Genomic DNA, 27,919 nt, shown 5'->3' with positions numbered 1-27,919 from the left:
GGTCCGGACCCGCAGGGACGTACGCAGGAATTTATTTCGGGAGGGATCTAAAGTGTTTCGGGGGAGGTTCCAAATACAATTTGAGGCTAAATTATATAAATATTTCTGAAAATTACCCCCCAAAGTAGACTACATTTACAAAAAAGTCGGGATTTCGGGGAGGGATCCGGATCCCCAGGACCCACCCCCTGTGTATACAACGATAACGTTGTATGTATCATTGGCAATCTGTGCCTATTTTCAGAAAGGGATCAGAGGCGAATTATGTGAACATTATAATGTATAAAAGAGAAAGAAAAATATATATATATATAGAGAGAGAGATTTCGAGATTATTGTTTTGTAAACGGTAACTAAAATAAGAGTTGTGGTTACTATAGCAACGTCGTAAATAAATGTACTTATACGTAGACATATTGACGAGTAAAGAAGTGTGTGTATGAAGTTCCATATATTTTGTTATATGTGCAGAAAAGTTAATAATATATACTTTTCATAGTCAAATAATAAACGTCAGTTAAGAAAGTGATAAAACGCGTTGAGTTATTTTGAAGATTAACTAATAATATACGAACCAGGCCCTTACATGTACGCCCCTGCGGACCCGGTAAATTCCCTCGGTCAGTACGCCCTTGGTTCTATCCCTTAACAATACATATATTTTTGCCGGGACAAAAAAAGTTTGTCCATATTAGGACACATGTTCCTTTTTTGTTTTGTTTTTTGTTTCGTTAAATAGTAATAGTAGAATTTCACTAAAATTTTCTCGCACATAAAATATGATTCACTGTCTGTGTGTTATTCTTGTTATATCTCTTTACTAGTGGCGTGTTTACATAAATAATCCATAAGAATACACTGTGCAAACTACAAGGTAAATATGTTACTAAGTAATGCTGTAAATTGTATTAATGATCATGATCATCTCATACAAACATTATTCAAGTATCTCTCTTGGCCTTGAGTCTGATATACTCCTAAGAAGCGAGTGCTTATTATTGTTTTAATGTCTAATTATCAAAGGAACTTCTTAACAACGAGATACCTAGCAAAACAAACCTCTGGCGTAACTCTATAGAAGATTAAGATTAAATAATACTGATTAAAAAAAATAATAGAAGTGAAAGTCAATGCAATCACTGGTGCAACATTACTGTGTATTAACTTGTAATAATAAACAAGATATAGAATCTTCTCATATATGCAATTGTGTACGCATATTATAAAAAAAAAAGCACATATATACAGTAAGATTATCAAAACAGAATACAATGCCATCCTTATTTATACAATTGTTTAGTAAAATGGTATAATGTTTGTAAATGGGTTGAGTAACACAGTTAATGGTGTTGAAGCAGTTGATTCTGGAATAAGAATATCCAGTTTATCTTGTATAAGAAATAATTCGGGTTTCAAGGTTCCCAGTGTGAGCTTGTGTGTTGTTGATCGCGTGTTAAGGCGTAAGTCCACGTCTCATACAGACTCGTTGCTGTCAGGGAAGCTAGATTCAAATCGAACCAAACCAATTCTGATTTCCGTCTTCTTATTATATGATATCTACAGCTATATAATGTATTGAACTTCGGAGGAAAGAAGGTAATATTACGATGCTTGTAGAAAATAAGAATGCGAAGATAGAGAGAGAAGTGAAGTCTTACGAAGATGGTGAGAATATGTTGAGGATTTATATGAGAGTAGGAAAATGAAATGAAATCTTTAAGTTAGCCGGTTAGGCTAAAGGAGACGGTGATGATGAGAGATGAGTGGAATGGTGGAATGTAGATAGTGGGAGAAAACGGGAGATCCCCGAGAAAACCCAGGAGCACGGTGTTTGTCCACCATAAGGTCCACACGGCGCGAGCTGGGATCGAACTAGGAACCCCAAGCACCGAAGGTGAACGCTCTACCACCAAGCCACCGCACGCCCTTCCATATGAGAGTAGTGATAGACCATGTGGCCTAGATGTTGAAGTAGGAAATGAAGTAAGGCGAGGATGATAAAGAATTTAGTATTCTTCGGGATGAGTTTAAAAAAAAAAAAAAAAAGAAACAGTATTCGATAGTAGGAATGGAAAGGAAACCGGGATAGATAATATACCAATCGAATTCATTAAGAATATGGGAGACAAAGGAAAGAAATAATTGTTTCAACTCTGAAATGAAATACATAAAACAGCAGAGTGGCCAAAAGATTTCCTAAAGACGATAATAATACCGATGGCTAAGAAATCGAACCCAGAGAGATGTGAGGATTATAGAACTATTAGTCTCATGTCACATGCAGGAAAAATTTTGCTTTGAATTCTAAATAGAAGGTTGTATGTAAAAGCAAATGATAAAGTTGAGGAGAAACAGTTCGGATTCAGGAGAGGTAAGGGTATAAGAGATGCAATACGATTATTAAAGGTGATCGGCGAAAGATTTATAGAAAAAGGAAAACAGGCAAAATGATAATGGTAATTTGAGACCACGTATGTAGTATGTCCATTGTAACGTGGGTTCCTGTCACCACGGCATGGCGCGTCCTCAGGTTGCGGATCGAGGAGAAGGCCTCTAGATATAGAGGTTAGCTGCGAATATACTGAATAAGCAGTCGTGGACAGACGACTAGGAGTGGTCCTCCAGCTTGGGGGTTTGGGTAAGGCTAACACCCTCATCCTGTAAAAAAAAAAAAAAAAGGTACTTGTTCAGAAACATTCACAAAAGCCTCGGACAAGGACTGATAACTTGGCACGACATCAGCAAAAGAAAATGGACATGAGATTTGGAACATGGAATATTAGAAGTCTTTATAGGGCAGGCGCGTTAAAATCTGTAACTAGTGAGTTAGAGAAATACAGGATGGACTTAGTAGGAGTTCAGGAAGTTAGGTGGGAAGGAAATGGATCTGAGAATTCCGGAAATTTTACGTTCTTTTACGGGGAAGGAAATAAAAATCACCAGTTAGGAACAGGGTTTTTCGTTCACAAACGAATATTACCAGCAATTAAACGGGTTGAATTTGTTACTGACAGACTTTCTTTTATTACTCTTAAGGGACGGTGGTGTGATATTATTGTTTTAAATGTACATGCTCCAACTGAAGATAAGGGTGACGATATAAAAGATAGTTTTTACGAAGAAGTTGAACGGATATTTGACCAACTCCCGCGATACCATATGAAGATTCTATTAGGGGATTTCAATGCGAAGGTAGGACGAGAGGATATTTTCAAACCGATTATAGGGAACGAAAGTTTGCATAAGGAAAGTAATGACAACAGTGTTAGACTCGTGAACTTTGCAACATCCAAAAACCTAATCGTGAAGAGTACAAAATTCCCACATCGCGACGTTCATAAATACACTTGGACATCACCAGACGGAAAAACACATAATCAAATTGATCACGTTTTAGTAGATAGAAGAAGACAATCTAGCATAATTGACGTCCGGTCGTTTAGAGGGGCTGATTGTGACACTGATCACTACCTGGTAGCAGCGATAATACGGGAGAGATTATCGTTGAATAAATGTAATCCTCAATGTCCGAAAACGGAGAGATTTAATTTAAAGAAATTAGAAGAGAGCCAGGTAAGAGAGGAATACCAGATTGAAGTTTCGAATAGATTCGCGGTTTTAGAAGACTCGGAGTGCACTAGTGTTGAGGATACTTGGATTGAAATTAGAGATAGCATTAAAAGTTCAGCAATAGAAAAATTGGGACACGCGGAAATACGTAGGAACAAACCATGGTTCGACCAAGAATGCATTAAACTAGTAGAGAAGAGAAAACAGGCAAAATTACGGTGGCTACAAAATCCGAATGAAACAACTACACAAAATTTCGCAGATATCAGGCGGGAAACTTCCAAAACTTTTAGAACAAAGAAACGGGATTTTTTGAAAGCTAAAGTTAAGGAACTTGAAGATAATAGGAAAAATAAAAATATTCGGGACATGTATAAGGGGATCAGCGAATTTAAGAAAGGCTATCAACCTCGTGCTTGTATATTAAAGAAATCTGACGGAACAGTTCTCACTGATACGGATAGCCTCTTAAATAGATGGAAAGATTTCTTTGACGATTTGCTGAACACGCAGCCAAAAACTAATGTGCGTGGAGAAAAGGAGATACACACCGCAGAACCGTATATTCCAGAACCCACCCGAATAGAAGTGGAAGCCGCTATAAAGAAATTAAAGAAACACAAATCTCCGGGTGTAGATGAAATTCCGGCTGAGTTAATTTTAGCTGGAGGCGAAAAATTGTGGAACAAGATACACAAACTCATTCTCCTTACCTGGAACAAGGAAGAATTGCCACAAGAGTGGAAAGAGTCAATCATTGTTCCAATTCACAAGAAAGGCGACAAAACTGACTGTAATAATTATCGAGGCATTTCTCTTCTGTCAACATCCTATAAAATCCTTTCAAATATTCTGTTAGCAAGACTGACCCCATACGCAGATGAAAATATTGGAGATTATCAGTGCGGATTTAGACGAAATCGATCAACTATCGACCAAATATTTACCATTCGCCAAATACTCGAAAAGAAGTGGGAATACAATACCCCGGTACATCAACTATTTATTGATTTTAGAAAGGCTTACGACTCGGTTAGGAGAGAAACATTATACAACGTTCTTACAGAGCTTGGAATACCGAGAAAGCTAATTAGATTAATTAAGATATGTTTAAGTGAATCCCAAAGTAAAGTCCGGGTAGGAAAATTTTTGTCCACGAGCTTCCACGTCGAAAATGGCCTGAAACAAGGAGATGCGTTGTCGCCATTATTATTTAACTTTGTGCTGGAATACGCCATAAGGAAAATCAAAGATAGCAACCAGGGCCTAGAGTTGAACGGCATTCACCAGGTTATGGCATATGCTGATGATATAAATTTAATAGGGGATGATAGGAGAACAGTAGAAATAAATGCAGAGATATTATTAAACGCTTGCAGGGACATGGGTTTACAAGTAAATGCAGAGAAAACTAAATACATGGAAGTGCGTCGGGACCGTAATACGGCAAAATGTGGATGCGTTAAAATATTAAATAATACTTTTGATAAAGTGGATACTTTCAAATATTTAGGATCAATATTAACAGACGAAAATCATATTCACGAAGAAATTAAATGTCGACTAAAAGCAGGGAATTCGTGTTACTATTCGGTTCAAAATCTCTTGTCGTCGCGAATTCTGTCGAGGAATTTGAAGCTTCAAATATATAAAACGATAATCATGCCTGTTGTTCTGTATGGTTGCGAAACATGGTCGCTTACTCTGAGGGAAGAACATAGACTGAAAGTATTTGAGAACAGGATCCTGAGAAGAATATTCGGACCTAAGAGGAACGAGAATGGGGAATGGTGGAAGCTTCATAACGAGGAATTAAATAATTTATACGGCTTACCCAACATTGTTAGGGTCGTCAAGTCTAGGAGGCTTAGGTGGGCAGGTCATGTAGCTAGAATGGAAGAAAGTAGAAACGCTTTCAAAGTCTTGACTGGTAGACCCATAGGAAAACGACCATTAGGAAGACCTAGGCGCAGATGGGAGGATAATATTAAGATGGATCTCGCAGAGATAGGAATACAAAGTAGAAACTGGATTCAATTAGCTAAGGATAGAAGTCAGTGGAGAGCTTTTGTGAACGCGGCACTCAACCTCCGGGTTCCATAGGCCATAGAGTTAGTTAGTTAGTTAGTTAGTATGTAGCATGTAAATACTGCTTTTCGTTACATTGTAACTTATGCCATAATACCTAATTTACTCTGTGGTTTATAGAATTTAGGATTCATTGCCACAGAAACAAAAGGGAACATTTGCCTGTTTTCGATGCCAAACTTATCCAATCAATATTAATACACCTTGCTTGCATAAAATTCCATTTTATGATCTATCATATTACATTTACTACCTACTTGTCTAGTGGCCAATGCAAGTGTCTTTGGGTGTACGTGGCCCCAAGTTTGATTTCCAATGGGAGAGCATTGAACGCATTAAGGTGGTTCGAATTTCACCATAGATCCACGTCTCATATATGAGTCGTCCATTTCCACACGGCATCTTGTCCAAGAAAGTTCGATTTTGAGATATTGGCATCATTGGATCAATGGTATCCATAGCTTTCATGTGATATAAGGTTTATAGTTCCAAAAATATCCGATAAGCGTTGCAAATTACGTTCAAATGTGGGAAATGTTGTCATACAGTTACGAACTGGCTCTTGTTCACGTCTAACAAACGAAAATGGCGGAGGGAAAATCTTTACATTTACAAACAAACGGTTTCTTGTTATTTAGACATCTGTAGTATGTAAATAAAAATATTCTTAAAGCGACTTTCGTCCACTAGTCACAGCTAAATTCAGAATAGTTAAAAATGTATTCTTTTATCTTAACACAGTACATTCTAAGGACAGTATCTTAAGTCCAAGGGCGCCGATCCTGGGGGGCCAGGCCCCCTATTGTATTTATGAATATACAATATTCGGCATAATTTGAGTGCAATTAGTCTTAAAATTCTCACATATATACCTTCTATATCTGAATGCCCCCCCCCCAATTTACAGAGAAATCGGCGCCCTTGCTTACGTTATAACCGGGTAAGAACAGGCGATATCAGACGATTGCTTAAACTACATGTTGGAACGGATTGGCAGGATATTCCTTCCTTGAAATTCTACATGGATATCAAGTGTGATGATAGCCTTAGAGAGGAAGAAGGAGCAGAAAATGATTATGCCGGACGAAGAATGGAGAAATATTCATTTACAGCATACGTACAAACGAGACGATTATTCACACTCATAATCATCTGTAAAAAACTGTTGTTTATCATGCAAACACTTTCATCACGCGGTTTTTTTTTAAGTCTAGTTTCGTGAAGTTTAAAGAGGAGTTATCATCTGTTTAATAATATTATCATCTGCTTTGAAAAATGTTCCAAACCAGTCATTATACTATTTATTCATACGTCGTTCTATTTCAGAAATTACAACAATAATTTCTTGTATAGCTATCAGTTTTATTTTGTGTCCATTATAAAAAACAAATAATTACATTACATCATTATATCACTTTTGTTTCCGAAACTCCTTATCTTCATGACAAAATGCCTTCGTACAGTTCCAAAAGATGTTTTGTCCTTCAAACAGTTCCAAAATGACTCTTGTTCAAATTATTTCTTAATGTTTCCTTCAAATTATTGCATAGAATTTGTTCAATTTGTTAGCAAACATTGATTTGCCCGTCATTTATACTTCTTCAAACAATAGCACATATTAGTGAAAATTTGAGGTTCCAGAGCGCTTTTTTTTTCGATTTCTGGAAAATTTTGTTTGGTAGACAAGATGCCGTTTGAAAATTGACAACTTATATAGAACAGTTGGCCAACTTCGGGCAGGTAAAGCCTGTAAAAGCCGGCAAAGGAAGTAAACCTGAAAGAAACTTTGCACGAAAGGAATATAACGCTTTTCCGAGCTTGGTCTTGACTTTGGGAAAACTAATTTCGGAAGGTTAACGATTTTGACACAATAAACTACAACATATTGTTTTCGAGTGCATTGCTTGTGTGCACAGAAAGTTGATCAAGTCTCTCTCTCTTGACTAAGTCTTCGAAATACCTTCTTTTTTTTATTATTATTATTTATCCAATCCAAAGTACACAAAGATACCTTAGATCAATCTACGTATTACGTTAACGGATCAATCAAATCAAACGAAAGACCTTTTAGATTAAGTATCTAGTACTAGTGGGAGAAGAAAAGTGTCAGAATATCGATTACGTAATATTTCATAACAGATGATCTTGAGGTCCTCTCTTCCGAACTGCAAAGACACCTTTCTCCCGCCAAGTTCCTCGACTTCAAGGCTTCGTTTGCTGGAATAAACGACAACTTAAAAAAATGCACCTTATACTGCTTGCAAAATATGACCAGTTAATTGACAAATTGCGTTCGAGGAGGAGGACTTATTGGTGCGCCATCTAGTTACAAATTCAAATAAACACAAAAAGAAGGAGAAACCATCAAGGTAGTTAGTCTGTGGATAAAAGAACACATTGTGTAACGATCAGATAAAAAAGTTTAAACGAAGGTCCTCGACTTATTGTTCCGCGCTGAGTTGTCTGTTGTTACCTTTTAACATGACTTGGCATAAGAAGTCATAACGAGGATTTTGCATTGAAATGATTCGGTAATGATCTGAAGGCAAGGCCGCCACAATTGCAGATAGCTTTATCTTGGGTGATCTGATTAGTTGGTGAGCTGGCTGGCGGCCTTTCCTTGTTTTGCAACAGCCATGAACGTTCTTCACCTTTCCGTTCATCGCCCATCAATCGACTTTGGTTCACTGTTGGTGTGACTAGTGTAGCCAAGCCCTATATTCTGGTACTTTCGGATATCAGAAGAAAACCAGTTGAGAGAATGCTCCAAGAGCATTGCTAGAACAAACTGAAAAAGAATTAATTTTTCTCATTAACTTCTACAGGTTTTATACCAATTATTTTATGTACTTTATTATTATACTCATTAAAGAATTCTTGTTATATATCTATCTATTTATAATTTCCTTGAGTACTAAATTTTTTCCACATGTTTTGTTTAAAAGTTTTGTTAAAACATTCTACGATATGTTGTTTTACGAAGACACATATTCAAAATAGAGGGCTTGAAATTGAAAAATTCGCAAAATATCATCTCTGTATGACTTACGGTTCCTGAGATATGACTCCTTAAATCTCACGAAATCGGAACTTTTTTGGTCAGTATCTGGGGAACGGTAAGAGTTAGGGATGCGCACGAGACAAGATTTGTGGCTGCCTCGTCTCGTAAATGTGCTGTAAAAGAGATGTCTCGACTCGAAAAATGTATATTTTTCTATTAGAAGAGCCGTGTCTCGACTCGGATTTTGTCAGGGAAATCCTGTCTCGACTCGTCTCGTGCGCATCCCTAGTAAGAGTGACAAGAAAAATTCTTGATGCTCTATCGAGTGGATGGCTCAAAATTGAAAAATAAAAATCGAAATAACAGACAACACACACACATGTGTGTGTGTGTAGAGAGAGAGAGAGAGAGAATTCAGTAATAACTTCTTTCACAAGTTCGTTGTAAATAAAAGTTTTCTTATTGATCTTTTTTTTTTTCTAATTCTAATCAAAATAAGGAGATACTAAGCTCAGTCAAAAACAGAAAGAAAAGAATAGCAAGAGATGAAAATAAGTTTTGATCATTCTGGTCCATTTTTTTCTAATTCTACTCGAAATAAGGAGAAACAAAGTTCAGTCAAAGAAAAGAGAGAAAGAAGGATAAATTTTGAAGATTCTGGTCGATCGTTTCTTTTCTAATTCATTACTACTAATATGATTTCGTTTCTATCGCAAATCAGACTTTTGGGTCAAATGTAATGACAAATATTCAAAGGGTCAATATTTTCGTCCCTTCGTACTTCATTTTTAAATTCCTTTTTTTAATATATACTGCTGTGAATGCTTTCTTGCTTGTTCGTTTCTTTCTTTCGCCGTTTGCTTATGAAATATTGTGCACAAAATATCCTTGATGCTAGATTTAGGGCCTCTCTTGTGGCTAAGCGGTTAGCATACGCGCCTTTGACGTGAAAGACCCGGATTCGATTCCCGGCGTGTGCTCATTGTTCGGACCCCACATTAAGCTGTAGGCTCACGTCTCATATAGTCTCTTTGTAGAAATGGACGCTAAACTGAAAATCAAATCAATCTAAACTTTTATTTTTAAAAGACATTTCATTTTCTCCTCTTCAAAAAAAAAAAAAAAGTTACACCTTCTTTCACGCTATAGATTTGTAGGCATAAGGGCATTTAATACGATCATTAGATTTGCTAGGTTGCCCGAATTTCTGGTAGAAGTCGAAGACGATATTTTTCTTTTTCTTTCTTTTTTTTTCTTTTTTTTTTTTTTTAAGATGGAGTTCGTTCTCGCTTACGCTTCTCTACTAAAAATTGGGCTATCTAGAAGGTGTAATCAGTAGCTCGTTTGACCAACTTTGAACCTGTAAAATGTGGCTACTATGACCGATGTGTGTACGGATGACCATTTTTTTTTTTTTTTTTTTTTTTTAGTTTAACATTCCACTTGTATGTGCTGAGGATAAGGGAGACGGTGACAATGAAATGAATGATAATGATGGAATGAAGAAAGTGGGAAGAAACGGGAAAATCACGAGAGAACACGCAAACGGTGCTTGTTCACCAGAAGGTTTACTGGGCGTGGGCTGGGATCGGGTCAGGGATCGTACACACAAGATTTGAGCGCTGTGCCTCTGAGCCACTGCGGCTCCTATGACCAGTTTGTGATATAGCTTGTATGCCATGTACCGTCTGTGGCATGCTCCCGTTGTAGCCTGCTGGTTGTGGGACTGCAACAGCAGAAGTAGTTATTTTGTAGTCGGGGCTTACTTGGGTTGAGACTCACTATCTTCAAAGGGGCTTGTGTTCGTTAATCTCAATTGAGATACAAGCTGTCTCAGGTTCGTACTCACTCAAGCTCGAACTCGTTCTCAGTAAGGCTAGGTAGGCTAGCTCGATCTCGAGCCTATTTATGTCATTTGGGTCTCGTTTACTAAGGTATCGAACTCGCTATCCTCAGTGGAATTCAAAGTCGCTCGTGCTCGCACTCACTAATCTTGTGGGGCTCGTGTTCGCTGGAACTCATGCTCTGGCTTGCAATCTACTTACAGCACTTGGGCTCACACACGTGCCCTCACCCAATTGTTGTACTCGAGACTGTTTAGGTTCAGGAGCCGGACGAGCGAGTTTGGACGTCTATTCACCACACCTCAGTAAGAGCAAGAGTGACATTAGAAACTCAAGCAGTGTTTTATGGGCTTGTATGCATTAGGAGCTTAAACGCTGAAGGAAAAATGTACAAGACAATCGGTAGGAATGTGGTAAATGAATGAACAGTACAACAGTTGTTAAACAAATTTGATAATGACAATGAGTTCAACCAGGATGCGCCATGTATGGGACATCCATAAACCATAAACAAAATAGACAATCAGGGTGGTTATTGAGGCCGATAATGGTCAAATGTGTCAGACATTCGCAACACCTTCAGTGAGACGAGGCCTAACATGAGTCTGTGGGTCAAAAAGCGACACGAGCAACTGCCTGTGTTCCTTTATTATCTCGTCGGCGGAGGACCCATTTCTGGATAAAGTGCTGGCGTGTAGAGAGAAGTGGTTTCTTTACGGTTATTCAGGGTACCATCGTCTTTGGTTGACACCACATAAAGCCATTCTCAACCAAGAACTAAAACCCCGCTGCATCAATTACCTCTACGTTTGAGGTGGTGCATGACGATCCGTGCCACTTGATCAAGACAATCAGTGAAATTTATTAGCCAATGGTCCGAGTTTGATCTCCGGTGGAGCGAAGTTTACTATCTTACTTCTAATGGGCTCATGAAGTAAACCACATCACCTCATCCAAGTATCATACGGTAGCATGTTACCTTCATACCGCCCGTGGCTCAGATTATTAAGTATTCTGCCTGTTCGCAGGTCCCGGGACTAATGAGCTTTTTTTTTTTTTTTTTTTTTTTTTTAATTAAGAGGATGGGAGTTCAAGGCTGGAAGTATTTCGATTTTGAGCTTTCTCTTTTAACTCCGAATATTTTTTCATATTTTTTAAAATCATTGATCACTTTGAATCTTCTTCCTACTCCTCGCTTTCCTTCCATCTTTCCATCTACGGCAGTATGAAGAAGACTATTTCTTTGCAAAATGTGTCCAATCCAACTAATCTTCCTACGAAAGATGCTGGATAGAAGCGTCCTCTTCTCTCCTACCCATTTTAAAACATCTTTGTTTATTATTCCTCTGTTTATTTTTTTCCTTTTCTAGTTTCCTCGTACACCATGTTTCGAAGCTCTCTAACCTTCCGAAATAGGGGAGGAAGAGTCTCTAGGCCTTTACCCATGTGAGCAAAAGTGTGTAAAGAATTTTGAAAATAAATATGATACAAATCTATTTCCTTATGACATACAGTTAATTTCTTATTGTCGAAATGATTCTTTTTTCATGGTTAGACAATGGTTATGCAATGTACGCTCAAAGAAACGGTGATGATCAGGTTAAATGAAATGATGGAACGAAGAAAGTTGGGGAAAACGGGGAATTCCGATAAACTCCACTCACATGGTGTTTATTTACACAAAACAGCACAGTTATCGCGAGCGGGATTTGAACCAGGAACCCCGCAAACTAAAATGAACGCTCTAACATTGAACCATAGCGACCTACTTATTATCGAGACATACACAATACAAGACAGTATCCACCTATTGCATTAACATGTGTTTATCCTGTAACTTGGATTCATAGCGTCAAGATGATATTCGTTAATATTTGTTTCTCATGTGTACTGGTATATTTCCAGTGTCCCTATAAAGAAAATGGCTTTGTATAGTAGTATTTGTACTAGAATAATTTTAAAATCATTGGGCTAGATTATGACTTCAATTAACAGTTCTTTTACAGAAGAATATGTATGTATTGTTTATCAAATATTTTACAAATCTAAGCAGATAGTTATATACTTTAACAAACTATTATATAAAGCCTGTGGTATTGTTCACTCTGGCTGGAAATTAACATTCAGCGTCGTGTATAATAGCAAAGAAGGGGAAGAATGTCAACTAAGATCTATATTCAAGATACAGCACTATCTCACTATGCGCCTGATGGAACTGAAAAACAATCATGGAGAAACCTATCAGGATAATTGCCAGATTTCAATCCGGAATGTTGCAATAGAGAAGCAAGGACACTAACCACTATTCTATGACCAAAGGTGCTCGCAACCATGACGTCGGATTCATGAGTTAGAAACTCACATTCACTCAACTTCGCCCTCACGAAACGAGCGCGAGTTCTAAATAATGATATCGAAATGATGTGAGTGTGAAGTCAAGTGAGCATAGTACCGAAATGATTGCGTGTACGCTCGAGTCAACGCGATGTCGAAATGATGTTTTGAACATCAGATCAAGGGAGCGTGATATCGGATTGATGGTGTGAGCATAAGATTAATTCAAAATGGACACCTTTGTTTGTGGTTGCTTGGTACAATTAAAGAAAGTGTAAAGAACTTGAAGAGTTAATTCCTGTTTTGATTGGTTAGATTGAAGCGTAGCATCCCTGTCAACAGTGAGGCTATATGTGAGACGTGAATTAAGAGAATAAGGAAAACACACCCTATCCAACAACAATATTACAAGCTCTAATAAATTACTACCATGAACAGACAACACAGTGCAACCTATTCACAACACCTGTTTTGCACAAGTAAATTCCAGGATTGCCGGCTGGTGCGGGTTCAAAACGGTTACGGCGAAATAGGATAGTCAAAACAAAACATTTCGGGAAGAACTGTAACTAAAACAAGAAGAACCCTCACCCAAACAAAAAGGAACACTAACTAAAACAAAGAATACCAACTAAAACAAAGAACACTAACTAAAACAAAGAATACGAACTAAAACAAAGAACACTAACTAAAACAAAGAAGAATACTGACTAAAACAAAGAACACTAACTAAAATAAAGAAGAATACTAACTAAAACAAAGCACTAACTAAAACAGAAGAATACTGACTAAAACAAAGAACACTAACTAAAATAAAGAAGAATACTAACTAAAACAAAGCACTAACTAAAACAGAAGAATACTGACTAAAACAAAGAATACTAACAAAGAGAATACTGACTAAAACAAATCTTTAACTAAAACAAGGAAGAGTACTAACTAAAACACACAACACTAACTAAAACGAAAAAGAACACAAACACTATGAAACAAATAAATGAGTCCACTGAAGAAAGCAGATCCATTACATATGTCATCACACAAATCTAGGCTTTTTTCAACATAGTTTATATAAATACCAAAAAAAAAAGAAAAAGAAAGAAAGAAAGGAGAAGGAGAAACACTTGATAAAGTAGCAGAAAGCTAGAAATTGAGACTTAAGAGCTCCTACAGAGAATCAAACCCGTGTCTCCTAAGCCAAAGGCATGGACGCTAACCATAGAGACTCGAGCAAACTTTTTCATACTTTTAAATTTTGTAGAACCCTCGGAGGAAATATGGGAAAAATTAAGTCTGGCCCAAAAGTGGTGTGAAAATTATTTTGAGAAAATTTCCTCCTCTGTGTGTCCTGTTTAGCTGTGAAACGGTTAAATTTGCAACACTGTCTCTTTTCTGCTATAATCCCACAACAATAGACAGGGAAGATTTGCTCTTGTATATAGACGGACGCTGATACTCGTAAAAACGTGATGCGAACAGGTAACCTTGAAGCTTTGAACAAATTTTCCTTTTTCTTAAAGAGAACATCCTGGATCCAGCGTAAAGACTTATCATTCGAAGCAATCACCTCCTACACGGATTTAATGTTATGCATATCTGGGACTCTTATTCTGGGATTCACATGCCATTTTTTTTTTTTTCCTTTTTTATATTTTCCTATTCTATCTTGTCCTGTGATTGCCCTACTCACACCAAAGATCACAAAAGCATGCTTCCTTTTTCGCTTTTTGCCTCCACACAGCAATTGCTCGTTCAATGTACGGGATAGGACAGCCCTTGTTGGTTGGAATTAGAGAATGGCTGAAGGTCATAGCACGCTTACCGGAACCTAACCCTGACAGCAAGGACGCAAAAGCCTTGCCGTAGCTTCTGTCTTATTTGAAGTGTAGGTAGAAGAAAAAAAATAGCGCCTTCAGCCTTTCGGGAAGGAAGGAAGGTCGAAATGAAAATTCTACGTACACTTCGTGTCGTGTGACTTGAAGTCAGTTTACTTTTGTCTGTGATTTCAGGTGGTTGTGTTTGTTTATCGAAAGCAAAAGGGCGCGAACTTTTTCGGTTCCTCACAAGTGTTGAAGCGTCACACAAGATTTTGTGGAGTGTCATTCTGGCAAATTTGCTCAGGAAATTTTGAGCTGTAAAGAAAGAGGTAAGAATTTCGTGATGAATTTAGAGAGAAATTACGTCCCACGGTTATACCGGCTAGGCTAAAGGAAACGGTGATAATGAGAAATGAATGAAAATGTTGGAATGAAGAAAGTGAGAGGAAACGGGAAAATCTTGAGGAAACCCACGCACACGGTGTTTGTCCACCAGAAAGTTCACTTGGCGGGGGCTGGGATCGAACCCGGGTCCCCTAGCGCCAGAAGTGAACGCTCTACCACGGAGCCACCACAGCCCCTAAAGAGAAAAATTAAGAGGGCAGTCATTGCCTTGGAGAGAAGCTAATTGTTACGAGCCGGGAACCGAACCCTGGAGTCCTAATTGTTCAGCAAATTATAGGTTTTGCTTTAGTTTTCTTAAGAGGGCGCGGTGGTTCAATGGTAGAGCGCTTACCTATGGTACATGGGGTCTTTGGTTCGATTCCCGGCTAAGTAAGTTTATGACGGATAACACCGTATCTATGGGTTTCCTCGGGGTACTCCCGTTTCTTTCCACATTCTCATTCCACCAATTCTTCTATCATCATTCACTTGATTTAATCACCCGTCCCCTTTAGGGCGGAATTGCAGAACATTAAACTAAAATATTTACTGTATACTATTTTATTCAATATTATAAATTCAATAAGTCCATTATATTATTTGATACACATGTAATGCAGTTAGATGTATTTACCTTTCCTTTGTACCATTTCTTCGTTTTTACACAGATTAATTGTATCAAATTAAATGATGTATTTTCACTTTGCATTAAAATGTGAAAATTGATGCATATTGATGTGTTGAACCACTTGATTCATGTGTTTGCTTCTGATTCATGTATTGTGTCCGCAACAGATTTTTTTGAACTAAGCCCAGGGGTGCTGGATCAGTATTCTGTTATAATACTACTAGACTAATACTACCATTACATCGTAATAATAATATAATTTATCACTTAGAGGTCACTTTATTCAAAGTGAAAAGGTTCCATGCACCATGATCTTCAGATAAGCTGTTCATCTCGACATATAATTTTCTATTTAAATACCATTCAACTAATAAAAACCTCGCTCATCCCCTCACTGTTTTCCTTTCCACCTTACCTTCTAACGTCCTTCTTGATATAGTTCCTTCTCAACTAAGTCAGAATCTATGTGTCTTCCTCTTTCTAATCAGACCTAAAAATGTACGCTATCCAAAATGGGAAGTAGAGCCGCGGTGGCTCAATGTAGAGCTTTCACCTCCGGTGCATGGGGCCCCCGGCTCAAACCCTGCTCCCGCCAAGTGAACCTTGTGGTGGACAAACATCGTGTGCGTGCGTTTCCACGGGATTCTTCCGCTTCCTCCCACTTTCTTCATTCCACCATTTCATTCATTTCTCATAATCGCCGTCTCCTTTAGCCTAGCCGGCATAAACGTGGGACAGCAAAAAATGAAACTTTTCTTTTAATAAAAACAATGGTTTTGTCCAATGTACAGTAAAAGATTTTCACGGTTACTTTTCTTGTAACTCTTGTTATGATTTCACATTCAATGAATTCTTGAAGTCTATCGCAAGTTTCACAATGTGAAATAACTCATGAAAATATCCTGGATGTTATACTGTACATGCTAACTCCATGGAATTTTGGTTGCATAACGGATTAGGAGATACATATAGTTAGTGGGGAACAGTTAATAACTTGTAATTGATTTTACAACTAAACAATCAGCTGCCGTAAAAATTATGTGAAAATATTGCATCATCATCAGTGCCGCATTTCCCATTAGGCCAACTAGGCTCGTGCCTAGAGCGCAAAATTTTTGAAGGTCACAAGAATTAAATAATATTTTAATTTTTCTTGTGAAAAAGTTAATAAATCAAGAGCAAATAGATAATTTTACATTTGATAGATGCGCCGGACCTCGAATCTATGAAGTAATAAATACAAAAACAAGAAACTCTCATCTACATTAATATAGAAGTTGTCTGATTCTACTCCATAATGATACAGCATGTTCTAGTATCATTTACCTCTTCGACCGTGGTCTCCTCGACCCTTCAATATACTGATATTTAATTAAGTTTTATTTCTCAATTAGGGATGAAAGGATGGAGAAACATGTAATTATTGGGGACACCGAGATCTTAAATGTGCCACAGATCATCATCGGATTTACATAATACCTGTATAAAATTTCAAAAGACTAATTATTATGAAGTGCGTGTAATTAAAGTCGCAATACTTGAGTCGAACAAAAACACAATAAAGTTACCTATTGTACAGTTGTCGTACAACACATTTACGACTACTCACGCATTGGACTATTTAAATTACTGTAAAGAAAAAACACATTTACGACTACATACGCATTAGACTATTTCAATTACTGTAAAGTTAAAACACATTTACGACTACATACGCATTGGACTATTTAAATTACTGTAAAGTTAAAACATATTTACGACTACATACGCATTGGACTATTTAAATTACTGTAAAGTTAAAACACTTTTACGACTACATACGCATTGGATTATTTAAATTACTGTAAAGTTAAAACACATTTACGACTACATACGCATTGGACTATTTAAATTACTGTAAAGTTAAAACATATTTACGACTACATACGCATTGGACTATTTAAATTACTGTAAAGTTAAAACACATTTACGACTACATACGCATTGGACTATTTAAATTACTCTAAAGTTAAAACATATTTACGACTACATACGCATTGGACTATTTAAATTACTCTAAAGTTAAAACATATTTACGACTACATACGCATTGGATTATTTAAATTACTGTAAAGTTAAAACACATTTACGACTACACACGCATTGGATTGTTTAAATTACTGTAAAGTTAAAACACATTTACGACCACACGCATTGGATTATTTAAATTACTGTAAAGTTAAAACACATTTACGACTACATACGCATTGGACTATTTAAATTACTGTAAAGTTAAAACATATTTACGACTACATACGCATTGGATTATTTAAATTACTGTAAAGTTAAAACACATTTACGACTACATACGCATTGGACTATTTAAATTACTGTAAAGTTAAAACATATTTACGACTACATACGCATTGGACTATTTAAATTACTGTAAAGTTAAAACACATTTACGACTACATACGCATTGGACTATTTAAATTACTGTAAAGTTAAAACACATTTACGACTACATACGCATTGGATTATTTAAATTACTGTAAAGTTAAAACACATTTACGACTACATACGCATTGGACTATTTAAATTACTGTAAAGTTAAAACATATTTACGACTACATACGCATTGGATTATTTAAATTACTGTAAAGTTAAAACACATTTATGACTACATACGCATTGGACTATTTAAATTACTGTAAAGTTAAAACATATTTACGGCTACATACGCATTAGACTATTTAAATTACTCTAAAGTTAAAACATATTTACGACTACATACGCATTGGATTATTTAAATTACTGTAAAGTTAAAACACATTTACGACTACACACGCATTGGATTGTTTAAATTACTGTAAAGTTAAAACACATTTACGACCACACGCATTGGATTATTTAAATTACTGTAAAGTTAAAACACATTTACGACTACATACGCATTGGACTATTTAAATTACTGTAAAGTTAAAACATATTTACGACTACATACGCATTGGATTATTTAAATTACTGTAAAGTTAAAACACATTTACGACTACATACGCATTGGACTATTTAAATTACTGTAAAGTTAAAACATATTTACGACTACATACGCATTGGACTATTTAAATTACTGTAAAGTTAAAACACATTTACGACTACATACGCATTGGACTATTTAAATTACTGTAAAGTTAAAACACATTTACGACTACATACGCATTGGATTATTTAAATTACTGTAAAGTTAAAACACATTTACGACTACATACGCATTGGACTATTTAAATTACTGTAAAGTTAAAACATATTTACGACTACATACGCATTGGATTATTTAAATTACTGTAAAGTTAAAACACATTTATGACTACATACGCATTGGACTATTTAAATTACTGTAAAGTTAAAACATATTTACGGCTACATACGCATTAGACTATTTAAATTACTCTAAAGTTAAAACATATTTACGACTACATACGCATTGGATTATTTAAATTACTGTAAAGCTAAAACACATTTACGATTACATACGCATTGGATTATTTAAATTGCTGTAAAGTTAAAACACATTTACGACTGAATACGCATTGGACTACTGTTCAGTGTATTTAAATTACTGTTAAAATCCTTATCTTTGTGGATTGTGTTGTTAGACGTAAAGAGCATTTACCAGAACAATCACTGTTGGAAAAAATTAAATGAAATATTTTGGCTTAATGTCCCACGGTTTTGCTCTTTTTTGCTAAGGGAGATAATGCTTAAGGCAAGTGAATGATGATGGAAGAATTAATGAAATGAGAAAGTGGGAATATCTCGAGAAAACCCATGAACACAATGTTGTGTACACCAACTTACTTGATCGAGGATCGAACAAGGGACCCCACGCACCAGAGGTAAGCACTCTGTCACTGTCTCAACAACAACTGTTGGAGGCAGGATCGTGTCCAGACCGTCCGACACTTGGGATGGGATCTGCAAGAGTTCATCACCGCAGAAGCAGCCCATAAACGATGCCCAGGCTACCATCCAGATATCATCCAGATATCCATTAAGCTAAGTAACGACAATCAATTCATCGCCTGTGACAGATTTGACGGGATATCAAATCCAACCGTCAAGTTCAGCATTGCTTCCAATGCATCCACGTCAGTCCGTTACACAGTAAGTTAGCGGTCCATGGTTCGATCCTCACCCAAATAAGTTTATCGTTGATATAATCGTGTCCGTGGGTTTTCTCAAGGGTACTCCGGTTTCCTCTCGCATTCTCATTCTACCAATTCTTCCACCGTTACTCACTTACCTTAATCATTGTGTCCCTTAAGAGGCCTCATCCCAGCGAAATTAAAATACCGCTAATTTTACAGTAATTATGTGATATCTTCAAATAGATAAAAGATAATCGAAATGTGGTACAAAAGCGCCATAGACAATATAATTTTACATGAGATACCGTTATCACGACTCACTTGTCTGCTTTCGATTTCGAGCCATTTTGAAAATCGGCATTTATTTTCGCGTTTCTAAACGGCTGTAAACGGAAAGCCACTAGGTGACTTGTGATAACGGTACCTCACGCAAAATAATATTGTCTAGGGCACTCTTGTTCCACATTTCAATTATCTTTTATCTATTTGAAGATATCACATAATTATTGTAAAATTAGCGGTATTTTAATTTCGCCGGGATAAGGCCTCTTAACCTAAAAGGGCATAGTCGTAGAACGTTGAATGAGTTAACGTATAAAGTGGCAATGAATTAACTTATAAAGCAAATATATGTCATGTGTTTTTATTTCAACTAGTTTTTCCGCCGAAGCTCTCGGTCTCCTGTACCTGGGCTAAAACCTATACACTAGCTTCATTAAAAGATCTAATTGTCTTCATGTTAACTTTTCTTTTAGTCCCACGCATCCACCCAACAACCACCTTAAATTCCATGCGGGCTGCGGTGGCTCAGTGGTAGAGCGTTCACCTCTGCTGTATGGGATTCCTGGTTTGATTCCAGCTCGCGCCAAGTGAACCTTGTGATGGACAAACAACGTGTGCGTGGGTTTTGTCGAGGTTCTCCCGTTTTCTTCCACTTTCTTCATTCCACCATTTAATTCAGTTCTCATCATCATCGTCTCCTTTAGCCTAGCCGGTATAACCGTGGGACGTAAAACTGAAAGATTTCATTTTATTTTTTTGTTCCATGCCATATTTTGGCAATTATTGAAAAACTTCGCTACATAGCCAAGTGATAGCGCAAGTAGCAACAGCCATTAGTGTGACCCACAGACTGAGACCTTCCGTTTATTATTAGGATAACCATTTTGATAGTTTTTATTCATATTGGTTCAAGGTGTTGGAGATTTCAAAACGGTATTTCTGAGTTATCTCTGTATTCACATCAACTATTTTGTATTCTGTTATAGCTAAGTGGAATGTGACGCCACGTTTTAGACAAGCTGTACAGTTTTTGCGATGCCAATAATAGATTATTCAACTGATTTCCGAACCAGATATAAAGAGTATTTGTTAACATTTTGGGAATTTCCATATGTTTCACTTCTAACAGCAATGACCGTGCTCTTGCTTTGTGTGTGTTGCTATGCATACACGTACATGTGTGTGATTTGTAAGTTTGAGATGTTTGCTGGAGGAAGTTTGCTGTTTATGTTGGAATTTCCATTACAATCTTTTCCTCCATCTCTTAAGATGAAAATGTATAGGAAACAGTGACGCCTGTTCTACAATGATTCGATATAACTTCTAGTAAATGTATTTTCAACATTTTTATTCCTATGGTTGATAAATTGATTGAGTGTAGTTTTAATGTTCCTTTTTAGCATCGAGGCTACATGAGATGGAACCTAGTGTTAAAAGTAGGATTCGAATCATTATCCTAGCTTGTATTCGAAGCACGTACACTGAGAAAAAATCATTACCTGGACAGCGGTATATTGTACAATATACGGAATACTTATGTTTACTACGGAAATCTGTACGGGCATACGTTTATGTATATTTATATCCGTACTGGCTTTTCCCGCTTAGATGTTACATCATGTCGCTGAAGGATGCCTGACATCTAACAGTCTTCCGTATATTATACATACGTAAGCTATATGTTGTATACGTCCATCTGTATGTGAGTTCCTTACCTCCTATGTCCAGTTCTTTCTTTCATATAGGAAGTATGTATATATGGAACACTTATACGGAAAGTACATATAGATGGAACACTTATACGGAAAGTACATATAGATGGAATACTTATACGGAAAGTACATATAAATGGAACACTTATACGGAAAGTACATATAGATGGAACACTTATACGGAAAGTACATATAGATGGAACACTTATACGGAAAATACATATAGATGGAACACTTATACGGAAAGTACATATAGATGGAACACTTATACGGAAAATACACATAGATGGAACACTTATACGGAAAGTACATATAGATGGAACACTTATACGAAAAGTACATATAGATGGAACACTTATACGGAAAGTATTATAAAACATACGTTTTAATAATATGTTTGCTACAGGATGTTAAATATAGTCATACGTTAAGTCCAAAAACTACAGGATTTATGCATGTAACCTACGTTTTTACGTACGCCACATTCGTTTTTTCTCTGTGTACCCCATTGGAAATTGAATTCCAGGCTGAGTACAGAAACCACATGCTTTATCCACTTAGCTATCAGTGTTGCCTACGAGACGTAAAAAGTTTTCGTCTCTTCTGAGATAAGGGAAGTACATTTTCAAATTCGAGACGAGACGAGACGAGAAATGTCTCGAATCTTGTTGGTAACACAAGTTAACCAAAGTCTTAAATCTTAAACATTACTTTAGTACGGTGATAGCCAAATCGTCGATCCCCGAGCAACTAGTAGCTCGCGAAGACATTTTCCGGTAGATCGCGTTAACGCTCCAGTTGGCTAAAGTTGATCAGTGTTTTCAATTTGGAGCAAAAGTCGCTAAATCTACGGGAATCGACTTTCAGAATAGCGACTAAAAATAATATTTCCGATTAGCGACTTCTTTTGGTGATTTTTAAATGACAATTTGGCTGCTTTTTTTTAAAAAAATTACTAACTACACTTCAATTTCTTTCTTATATACAATTCAATTTCTTATGTACACTTTAATTAAAATTGATTTTATATTTACTAGAAATGTAAGTTTATAGGCAATAAACAAATGTAAAAATTTTTAAATGTTGGTAGTTCCTTTTAGTTGATAGCTCACAGTAATTTAAAAACTGTACGGGCGCTCAGAAGCTTCGTAAGTTTGGCGACCACTGCTTAGTATCATACGATTCATAGTATAAGAATTACAAATTAATAATGTGAGCAATGAAGAGCATTTGTCAACGTTGGGTTCTGGTAACCTCCAGATGAAATCAAGAACAAAAATCATAAATTTTATACATAAGTTAAAAAAAAAAAAAAAAAAAAAAAAAACAGACGAGATCTGGCCAAAGTTTTCCGAGAATCGAGACGAGATGGGAAATATCTTTGTAGAATCGAGTCGAGAACAGTGGCGGATCTAGTCTGAGGTGGCTGGTCCCTCCCAGTTTTTTGAGTGACACGAATAGAGTAATTTAAGCTATTATTTATGTATTTTTGAAAGTTTATATAAACACATGATACACCTATCATACACTGAGAAAAAAATTGTAGGTGGCGTACTTAAAAAGATAGGTTACATGCGTAATTCCTGTAGTTTTTGGACAACGTACAGCAGACGTATAACTGAAAACGCATGTTTTATAATACAATACTTTCTGTATAAGTGTTCCGACTATACGTACTTTCCGTATGAAACAATGTAGGCGGTCAGGATCTCACATACAAATGGACGTATATAACATATAGGTGATGAAGGTAACATAAGTATATGCATGTGATATACGGAAAACTGTTAGATGTCAGATATCCTGGAAAGGCATGATGTAACATCTAAGGGCAGTGCCTATGTAGCATACGGATAACGTATGCTCCGTACTGATTTCTATAGTAAGCAAAAGGATACCGCATATTTGTACAATATACCACTGTCCGGAGAACGGATTTTTCTCTGTGTAGTCTGGGTTCTCCACCCCCCAGTTTATGACTTCTGGATCCGCCTCTGGACGAGAAGACCTTATTTCTCATTTGATAGGCAACGCTACGTGGCTACGGGAGGGTACAATTTCTATTCTCGTTCAGGGGAATACTTGTGCCATCAATGTGTATTTAGATTTATGTTTGAGGAGGTCCAGATCGTAACCACAATAAATATTACAGGAGCCAATAGTATGTCCATGATTAGTGAGCGGCCGGAAGGTAGTGGTGATAGTCCATGACCAAAACCTAGTAATCTGCGGCGTTTCGCTGCAAATAACAATGCACAATTCATTATTGATTCGAGTTCCACTGAAGAGGATGGACTTTTTTTTTAACTGTACTCGAAGTTTCTGGGTTCAGTCCCTGGGGTGGATCATATTTCGTCGAGTATGAATGAAACCACAATGAAAAAGAAAGTGTTTCGGTTGGTGCAAACTTTATTAGCGTTCTTGCTCGGAAGATGACAAATTCGAATTTGATGCTCGGTCATCCTGCGTGAGTTTCTTTCATACGTTTTTCTGTTTTCCCAGAGCAATACCAGGATGATATTTTAAATATAAGTCTTGCCCAAGTTCTTTGCTCTTCCTTTCCTATTATAATTTTTGTTATCATCGGCGTACATGGTGGAACAGTGGTAGAGTGCTTATCTTTGGTGTTAGAGGTTCCTGGTTTGATTCCAGATCAAGCTTGTTTGCGGTGGAGAATATCGTGTTTGTGGGTTTCCTCGAGGTTCTCCCTTTTTTCTCCCACATTCTTATTCTACCAGTGTTTTCGTGATCATTTACTTTAATTAATCATCTGTCTCATTTAGACTAAAGGGCATATACTTGGGACATAAATCTTCACATTTTATTTCATTCCATATTATTTTTTTAAAGTGGAAATTGGCCTCAGGCCATAACTGGAATTTGATAAATAAATATTTTTTAAAAAATCAGGAATTTTCTCCGTTGTTTAATTTTCTTCTTAATTTATTTTCTTATAAAAAGAACATATTTGATTGATTTTCAGTTTAATGTCCCTTTCAGCAGTGAGGCTATATGAGATATGGACCCTGAGCTCAACATGCGATCCGAAACACACGAGCTCGCTCCAGGAATCGAACCCAGGTTTCCCACGCTAATGGCGAATGTAGTAACCACTTAGCCACATGGGAGCTCAAGAACATGTATCGTTCCTCTTTACACTATTGTTGTAACATCTTAATCTATGTGAACTGTTATCCTCGGCAAGAAGATGACTATGCGAATAACGGAATTAGACTTAGTTTTGAAGAAAAAGAGTTCTGACCACAATTTCCTTTAAACCCAACTGAAAACCGGCTAGTTACTCATAATTCCTTTATGGGTTGAAACACAATGAATTGATTTATTGACTAGAATTTAGTGACCCTTTTCAACATCGAGAGTATATGAGACAAGACCTAAAAAAGTGAGATTCGAATCACTACTGTGGTTTTGAGTCCAAAGTAAGTGTCCCCCATTGCGGTCAAGCCCGGGCCCACACACCCAGAAAACCTCTGCGTTACCCATTTAAGAACGAAACACCAGCGTTATGCCAGATTTTGATGGAGGGGTGCAAGAATCTTCACTCATATAAGAATATTAGTATACGATTGACTGAAACATAAGTATTTCTCAAACTCAAACCGGGGATTGCCCCTCCCTATCCTCCGCAAATGACATCCGTGCAATGAAAGAGCACTGAAACTAAGCAGGTAATGTATTGTTAAGAGTCAAGGAAGACTGGTGTCCGGCAGTTGAATAGAACATATATAGCTTTGGAAGTGCTATTGCCAAAGGCTCTGCAACAAAAGAGAACACCTATGCCAACAAACTTAGGACGTTGCACAAGCTATAATTGTACGTATAATGGTAATAATATAATAAGATAATTTGTAACGTATGATTTTTTAAATAACAGAACTTGTAATATTTGATAGAATATTGAAGATCATTGAACATTGAGCTACCCGTAACAGCGCACTCCGTGACCTTAGTTTCCTTTAAAAAAGCATGAAAGAGTACAACAGAGACAGGCGAACAACACCCCTTCGTTTAGTTTACAGCGCGTGCAGGTATTGTCAGACACCAGCTTTCCCTAACCATACAATATTTTACTTTTACTCACTAGAAGAAACAGTTCTCAAAAAAGAACAGGAACATCAGTGACTATGCCCAGAGTAGCGGCTACTGTAAGTATGCTGGAAGCTAAAGTTACATTCCAGTGAAGGAAAGGGAAACATTTTAGCGCGGCTACTATAAGAAACGCCTTTATTTTGAACAGTGAAATCAATACTTATACAATACAATAGGAAGATTGTGGTTTCTCGGAGACCTTCAATGTTGATGATTCATTGGATAATCCACTTTCCTATGTATTTATTTATGATTGATTACGCTTCCGGAACCTTTGTTACACTCTCTTGCATTCATGGTCAATTTCATCAGCTGCTAAGATTACGTAATTCTTCTCCTCAAGTGTAACAATCAACACTGCAAGTATTTCTAAGATCCACCAACTGCATTTAACTTTGCGAAGCGTATCCTTACTTTCTCACCATAATGAGTGTTAGCTGTAAGAAGATATACGTATTTGCATAAGGCCAATTCATGAAGTAAGGTAACTGGAAGTTATTTAGTGCAGCTTTAGGGAACATCTAAACTGAAACTGCGCCTGAACTATTCTTATTAATTATTATCCACTGATGAGAATATTAATATTCCAAGAGCATGTTCCTATTTTCCGTTAGGCTTAAGCATCTAATGTGATCAACATACACACTAAAACATTTTATATATTTATTACTCCATAGCTTCCATTCCACATTGAATTACTACAACTAATCAGCTATATTTAATCCTCATATAATCCAAGTAACATCATAGAGTAACAGAATCAATTATGGTACCAAACAACGAACATCCAAATTATTCCATCTTATTCCGTTTCCAATTCTAAACGCAGGCCTCAATCCAAGCAAGACTTATTCCCAACACTAACAAGAGCTCTTATAGAAACAATTTGTTTATTCTACCGACAGACAAACTTGTACACGGTAGTAGGGCATTGGCGCATATTACTTTTCCATATAATCAACATGCTTTCCTGACCATATGTTCTAACCAACCTATAGAAGAAATACTCGTACATTAAGTTTTTAAAGGAACGTGGTGACAGTTTGCTGGACTTCAGTATCTACAGGGTGGTCCGGAAGTGGGCGCACCCCCCCCCCCTTTAGTTTCAACAGCATAGTGTTATTTATTGCATAGTGTTAGAATGTCTGTACACAGTTACCTTGAAGTCTCTTAAGAGTCTTAAGAATCATAAACATCGGTATGATTACCATCCATGTCATAACACAGCTGAATTCTGCGCCAGGTTATGGCAGATGTTTTGCGGAGATACTCCGGAGTCACGAGGGTGAAGGCGTGTTCTTCAATTACTCGTAATTCTTGCGTTATGTGATATCGAGTGTTTCTTACTTGTTACTTTATGAAACCCCAGAGAGCATTGACTGGTGTCGCCAGGTCGGGGCTTCTTGGAGGCCAGGCAAAAAGAGCTGATGGAGACGCACAATCTCTTCCAATCCAGTGGCCAAGAAATGTTTGATCCAGGTAATTGCGTACGTGAATCGCGAAGTGCACTGGTTACGACATGGATGGTGATCATACCAATGTTTATGACTCTTAATACTCTTTAAGACTTCAAGGTAACTGTGTACAGACATTCTACTATAACTAACACTATACTGTTGAAACTAAAGGAGGGGTACGCCCAAAGGAGGGATTCTTTTCATTAGTGTTCCCTTGCACATGCAAAATTGAGAAACTGTAAATTGTAGGACATTTGACAAGTGTCGTGGGATCCAGTATATTGAAAAGTGAAGTAGTACAAGCAATCAAAGACATGCAAAGGAGAAAGGTCACTGGAGACGACGACATACCAGTAGATTTGCTCAAGGAATTAGGAGACAATTCAATGAAAGTGCTGACCTCACTTATTAACAAGATCTACCTGAGTGGAGAATGGCCAAAGGATTTTCTTGATGTTACAATGATTGCATTGCCCAAGAAACCCCAAGCAAAGAAGTGCAGCGATCACAGAACCATTAGCCTGATTTCCCACAATGGAAAGATCATTGCACGCATACTAAACAG

General features: G+C 36.9%; 1 protein-coding gene across 10 annotated transcripts in view; it reads left to right on the top strand.

The window, feature by feature from the left end:
• LOC145671318 (dual oxidase maturation factor 1-like) overlaps positions 1-27,919 on the top strand; it is a 712,486-nt gene that overhangs the window by 271,155 nt on the left and 413,412 nt on the right. For 2 of the 10 annotated variants that reach the window (XM_081740310.1, XM_081740308.1), the window contains exon 1: positions 14,740-14,983. The exons of 7 other annotated variants lie outside the window; for them this stretch is intronic. The gene's annotated coding sequence lies outside the window, so the exon portion shown is untranslated. Of the gene's footprint in view, positions 1-14,734; positions 14,984-27,919 lie in introns of those variants that run through there. One more of the 10 variants, XM_081740317.1, reaches the window with a different exon arrangement.

This window comes from Thermobia domestica, chromosome 15 (assembly GCF_964235325.1).
Source record: "Thermobia domestica chromosome 15, izTheDome1.hap1.1, whole genome shotgun sequence".
NCBI classification, from domain to species: Eukaryota; Metazoa; Arthropoda; class Insecta; order Zygentoma; family Lepismatidae; genus Thermobia; species Thermobia domestica.
The sequence above is the reverse complement of the archived record's forward strand: the minus strand, read 5'-3'. Positions and strand labels throughout refer to the sequence as shown.